At 35.9% G+C, this 6,815-nt stretch overlaps 1 long non-coding RNA gene across 1 annotated transcript; it reads left to right on the plus strand.

Annotated features, from left to right (window-relative positions):
* Positions 1-74: 74 nt before the first annotated feature.
* Positions 75-3,312, plus strand: LOC127142841 (uncharacterized). Its single transcript, XR_007813919.1, has 3 exons — positions 75-260; positions 1,204-1,289; positions 1,958-3,312. It is a non-coding gene; the product is annotated as an uncharacterized LOC127142841 (long non-coding RNA).
* The last annotated feature ends 3,503 nt before the right edge of the window (positions 3,313-6,815 follow it).

Raw genomic sequence — 6,815 nt, forward strand, 5'->3', positions numbered from 1 at the left:
AGCGTTAATGTTAGCTGACGTATGTCGTCATGGCGGCGGCGTGTCTCGTTATTGGCCATGACCTTTCTGGGAGGAGCTCAGAGAGGCGGAGAAACGGAAGTCGGAAAACAGCTTTAAACCAAGTTTGAACCGTTTCCTCTGTTTGTCAGTGCTGTGAGAAAACGTCGTTACCGGAGAGTCTGGATGTTTAAACAAACTCTGGAGCTGCTTTTTGTCGAACAGCGGTGAGACCGGACACTGAACACACCTGCGGCGCGAAGGTAAGACAAACAGGTAGCGGCTACCGTTAGGATTAACGTTACCGGAGAGTGTTAGCATTAGCAGCGAACGTTAGCATTAACATTATCTGAGAGCGTTAGCATCAGTAGCGAGTGTTAGCATTAGCATTACCTGGTAATGATTTCTTATAGTTTGGGTAAGAGTGTGTTTGTGTTTCTGTGACTGAGGCGTCCTTGACATGAGTTGTGGGCACCTAACGTGGACGGATGATAACGCAGACATCTTACTGCTTCTTTGTAATGTTGTGCTCCATCTTGCTAATTTGTAGTCAGTTTGTGGCCGATTATCATGTCGATGTGATCATTTTGTGTCTGTCTGTGGTGGTATTGCATCGTTTTGCTCTAGCTGTTTTACATTGACTTATTCAGCTTCTCTGTGGTTGTTTTGCTTCATATTGTGTCTTTGTAGTTTTGTGTCTATTTCAGGTCATTTAACGTTTCCTTGTGGCCATTTTGTTTTTCAGTGTGACAGTTAAGCATGTCATTGTGATCAATTTGTTTTGCCTCTTTGTCATTTTGTGTGTCTTTGTAGCTTTGTGGTAGTAATCTGTCCATAGCCATCCATTGATCCCCTGTTATGCAAATTATTGATTAGAAATTTGTTTGTGGTGACCTGAGAGTTTACTGAGCTCAGTTCTGTGTTAAATACAAGTTTGAAAACTAGATTTAATTTTGTGCTCCTCCACGTTTTAAGCCATGGCCACAATGTCTGCACTGAAATTACTGCTGAAATTATTATAAAAACTATTTAAAAATTAGCTTTTCTCTGAGATCAGTAAAGTCATATTGTAGTAATATAATTTATTTATTCACCTCAAAGTGGGATTGTTGGTTGCAGTGTTTAGTTTTCTGTGTTGCATTCTTCTATGCTGTTTAGGTTTTGGAAGTGAACTATTCTTTATTAATGAGGTTCTTTGTTTTTCAGGTTTTGTACTTGTGTTTTGCAGGTTTACTGATTCAGCTCCTGCAGCCTGAACACAAACACCAGCTCTCACCTGACAAACCAAACAGGTATGTGTCCTTCAGATTTACTGAGTCTGAAAAAAAATGTGTTGATAACTTGAACTATTAATGTTAGTAACAATGTATTGTTTAAATCCTTGGTGTTTAACTGATTAATCTTGTCTATAAATTGTCAGAGGATAATACTGTTATATAGTTGTTAGTTAATTTTCTGCCTGTGGACTGAAGTATAATTAAATATACCACAAGTTAAAACCCTGCTTTTACTTAAGTGAATGTTTTTATGTTGCAGTTCACAGTAATATACATGATTCCTCCCATGATAAGTTGACAGACAATTAATATAGAAATTTAAGATTTAAAGTTGTAAAAGTAATCTAAGTAGTCTGTAATATAAAAGCAATGCAGAAGTAGTAGTAATCTGAAATTAAAGTGAATTTGTGAAAATGTGATGTTATAGTGGGACATCAAAAATGTCATAATATGTGGTCAAAAACGCCACAGTACAGTAAGGCGTCGAAAAATGTTGAAAAATGTCAAAAAAACATATCATAGTATAGTAAGGCATCAAAGAACTTATAGGCATAAACATGTTTTGTTAAATGTTGTTGGTTCAGCTGTAACGTTGAATATTTCTGTGTTTTCATAGTCAATGAAGAAGACGTAGAAGTCTGTTGATCATTTTCCTTTGTATGTTTCTCTTTAATTTTCTCCAGGTGTCGCCACTTTGTCCACGACATCGTCCACGATCCCCAAGATGTCCTACACAGCACATGGTCGGAGAGAGACATTGTTGATGATGAGGGAGACGTCATCCACGATCAGAGATGTTGTCCATGACTCACAGACACGTGCAAGAGTCGGTAGTGATGGAGTTCCCTGATTCAACGGCATCAATCGGGATCAGAGACATTTTTGATAATCGCAGAGACATTCTCCACAATTACAGAGATGTAGCCCGTGATCACAGAGAAGTTCTTTGAAACCAGGACAGAGGCCTGCAAATAACCTGCAATATAAATATAATGGAGAAGTAAGTTGTATTAGTAGAAGTAATATAAATGCAACTGACGATATCAGAAACAAGATGTAATAGTGAAAGTAATCTCTTACTAGATGTAGTTTCCAACAGCAAAGGTTGTCTGTAAATTTAGAAGTAATGGGTAATAAGAAAAGTAAAAAATAATGATAAATAATATTAAGGGTAACAGTAAAAGTTAACTGTAATATAAAAGCAATGCAGAAGTACTTGTAATCCAAAAGAGAAGTAAAAATGTCATATTAAATCAAAAATGTCATAGTATAGTAAGGCATCACAAACCATCAAAAAATGTCATAGTATTGTAAAGCGTCACAAAGTGTCAGGGTATATTAAAGCATCAGAAACTGTCAAAAAATGTCATACCATAATAAAGCATCAAAAAAATCATATATAAAATCAGTATAGTAAGGTATGAAAATTGGTCATAAAAAATGAAAATGTCATAGTATGACGTCAAAAATGGTCAAAAAATGTAGTAAGGTGTCAAAAACCATCAAAAAATGTCACAGTAAGGCATCAAAAACCAAAAAATACCATAGTATAGTAAGGCGTTAAAAAAAAATGTGCAAAAATGGTCAAAAAATGTCATAGTATGGTAAGATATCTAAAATTGTCAAAAAATGCCGACACTATGACATTTTTTCACATTTTTTGACACCTTACTATACTATGACATTTTTCAGCATGTTTTTATGCCATACTATACTAAGACATTTTATTTTACTATCTTAAAGCAGCCATCTTACCTTTGTTTTCCACACATACACATTCATGCACTCACACCTCTACAGTGTTAGTGGGTTAGGTCAGATTTTGTGTTCGTCATTTCATTGGTATGTTAAAATTTCAAACACTGCAATGTCAGTACCCAAGTCCAGTCCAGTTTTACAAATTGATAATATCTTATTCTATATCTTGTCTTGTTTGTATCGTGCCTTTTTTATTTTCGCTGTTGCAACACTGAATTTTCCTGTTGTGGGACTAATGAAAATCTTACTCCTACTCAAATAAATACTTCTAAGCACTGAATATTTTGCCAGTCTGTTTAATATTGCATGAATATGAATATTTATAACCTATTGTAGCCAGAGGTTAGGGTTAGGGTTACAGTTTTTTTAGTCACTTGTAGCCAGAGGTTAGGGTTAGGGTTACAGTTTTTTTAGTCACTTGTAGATAGAGGTTAGGGTTATGGCTTTTAGCTACTTGTAGCCAGAGGTTAGGGTTAGGGTTACTATTTTTTTAGCCAATTGTAGCCAGAAGTTAGGGTTAGGGTTACAGTTTTTTTAGCCACTTGTAGCTAGAGGTTAGGGTTAGGGTTACAGTTTCTTTAGCCACTTGTAGCCAGTCTGTTTAATATTGCATGAATATGAATATTTATAACCTATTGTAGCCAGAGGTTAGGGTTAGGGTTACAGCTTTTAGCTACTTGTAGCCAGAGGTTAGGGTTAGGGTTACAGGTTTTTTTAGCCACTTGTAGCCAGAGGTTAGGGTTAGGGTTACAGTTTTTTTAGCTACTTGTAGCCAGAGGTTAGGGTTAGGGTTACAGTTTCTTTAGCCACTTGTAGCCAGTCTGTTTAATATTGCATGAATATGAATATTTATAACCTATTGTAGCCAGAGGTTAGGGTTAGGGTTACAGCTTTTAGCTACTTGTAGCCAGAGGTTAGGGTTAGGGTTAGGGTTATGGCTTTTAGCTACTTGTAGCCAGAGGTTAGGGTTAGGGTTACAGTTTTTTTAGCCACTTGTAGCCAGTCTGTTTAATATTGCATGAATATGAATATTTATAACCTATTGTAGCCAGAGGATAGGGTTAGGGTTACAGCTTTTAGCTACTTGTAGCCAGAGGTTAGGGTTAGGGTTAGGGTTATGGCTTTTAGCTACTTGTAGCCAGAGGTTAGGGTTAGGGTTACAGTTTTTTTAGCTACTTGTAGCCAGAGGTTAGGGTTAGGGTTACAGTTTTTTTAGCCACTGGTAGCTAGAGGTTAGGGTTATGGCTTTTAGCTACTTGTAGCCAGAGGTTAGGGTTAGGGTTACAGTTTCTTTAGCCACTTGTAGCCAGTCTGTTTAATATTGCATGAATATGAATATTTATAACCTATTGTAGCCAGAGGTTAGGGTTAGGGTTACAGCTTTTAGCTACTTGTAGCCAGAGGTTAGGGTTAGGGTTATGGCGTTTAGCTACTTGTAGCCAGAAGTTAGGGTTAGGGTTACAGTTTTTTTAGCCACTTGTAGCTAGAGGTTAGGGTTATGGCTTTTAGCTACTTGTAGCCAGAGGTTAGGGTTAGGGTTATGGCTTTTAGCCACTTGTAGCCAGAGGTTAGGGTTAGGGTTACAGTTTTTTTAGCCACTTGTACCCAGAGGTTAGGGTTATGGCTTTTAGCTACTTGTAGCCAGAGGTTAGGGTTAGGGTTACAGTTTTTTTAGCCACTTGTAGCCAGAGGTTAGGGTTAGGGTTACAGTTTTTTTAGCCACTTGTAGCTAGAGGTTAGGGTTATGGCTTTTAGCTACTTGTAGCCAGAGGTTAGGGTTAGGGTTACAGTTTTTTTAGCTACTTGTAGCCAGAGGTTAGGGTTAGGGTTACAGTTTCTTTAGCCACTTGTAGCCAGTCTGTTTAATATTGCATGAATATGAATATTTATAACCTATTGTAGCCAGAGGTTAGGGTTAGGGTTACAGCTTTTAGCTACTTGTAGCCAGAGGTTAGGGTTAGGGTTATGGCGTTTAGCTACTTGTAGCCAGAAGTTAGGGTTAGGGTTACAGTTTTTTTAGCCACTTGTAGCTAGAGGTTAGGGTTATGGCTTTTAGCTACTTGTAGCCAGAGGTTAGGGTTAGGGTTACAGTTTTTTTAGCCACTTGTAGCCAGAGATTAGGGTTAGGGTTACAGTTTTTTTAGTCACTTGTAGCTAGAGGTTAGGGTTATGGCTTTTAGCCACTTGTAGCCAGAGGTTAGGGTTGGGGTTAGGGTTACAGTTTTTTTAGTCACTTGTAGCTAGAGGTTAGGGTTATGGCTTTTAGCCACTTGTAGCCAGAGGTTAGGGTTATGGCTTTTAGCTACTTGTAGCCAGAGGTTAGGGTTAGGGTTACAGTTTTTTTTGCCACTTGTAGCCAGAGGTTAGGGTTACAGCTTTAGCTAATTCTGCAAGTAGAGAATACTTGGTATTTCTGCATTATAAAATCATTTTTGTGATGTAAATGCAAAAATAGAGAAACTCAACTCAAATCTTAAGTTTCAAAACTTTATTGATTGACTTTATCATTTATTGAACATTTAACAAACCACAGCAAAGATGATGACATATATTTGACCGCTTGGAGACACTTTGTTTTATTCTCTTACCCCACATTAAATGTAGTGATGAGCACATATGAGGATATTCTTATTCAAGTCTTATACATATCTAAACATCTTGAAGAACATTGAACCGTTTTTGTTGTCCTCTTCAGGTGATTCGGTCTCCTCCTCCTGCAGAGACAGAATATGTTAATCACAGAAACTGTCGACAGCTTCAAGTCCTGCATCCTGACGCCACACTATATTATGACTTTTTTTTTTTTTTTTTTTTTTTTTTACCAATTTTCATACCTTACTATACTATGACATTTTTTGACCATTTTTGACGCCTTATTATACTATGACATTTTTTTTTACCATTTTTGACGCCTTACTATACTATGACATTTTTTGACCATTTTTGACACCTTGCTATACTATGACATTTTTTGATGGTTTTTGGCGCCATACTATACTATGACATTTTTTGACCATTTTTGACACCTTACTATACTATGACATTTTTTGATGGTTTTTAACACTATTCTGTACTATGACATTTTTTGATGGTTTTTGACACCATACTATACTATGACATTTTTTGATGGTTTTTGCTACTATTTTTTTTATTTTTTTACTTTTTTTTTTTTTTTTTTTTTTTTTTTTTTTGTACCTTACTATACTATGACATTTTTTGATGGTTTTTGGCGCCATACTATACTATGACTTTTGTTGACCATTTTTGACACCTTACTATACTATGACATTTTTTGATGGTTTTTAACACTATTCTGTACTATGACATTTTTTGACCATTTTATTTTTTGACCATTTTTGATACCTTACTATACTATGACATTTTTTGATGGTTTTTGACGCCAGTACTATACTATGACATTTTTTGACCATTTTTGACGCCTTACTATACTATGACATTTTTTGACCATTTTTGACACCTTACTATACTATGACATTTTTTTGACCATTTTTGACGCCTTACTATACTATGACATTTTTTGACCATTTTTGACACCTTACTATACTATGACATTTTTTGATGGTTTTTGACGCCGTACTATACTATGACATTTTTTGACCATTTTTGACCTTACTATACTATGACATTTTTTGACCATTTTTGACAGCCTTACTATACTATGACATTTTTTGATTTTTGACCTTATATACTATGACATTTTTTGTTTTTGACGCCTTACTATACTATGACATTTTTTGACCATTTTGATACTATACTATGACA

This window comes from Lates calcarifer, linkage group LG10, assembly GCF_001640805.2.
Source record: "Lates calcarifer isolate ASB-BC8 linkage group LG10, TLL_Latcal_v3, whole genome shotgun sequence".
In the NCBI taxonomy this organism is placed as follows: Eukaryota; Metazoa; Chordata; class Actinopteri; family Centropomidae; genus Lates; species Lates calcarifer.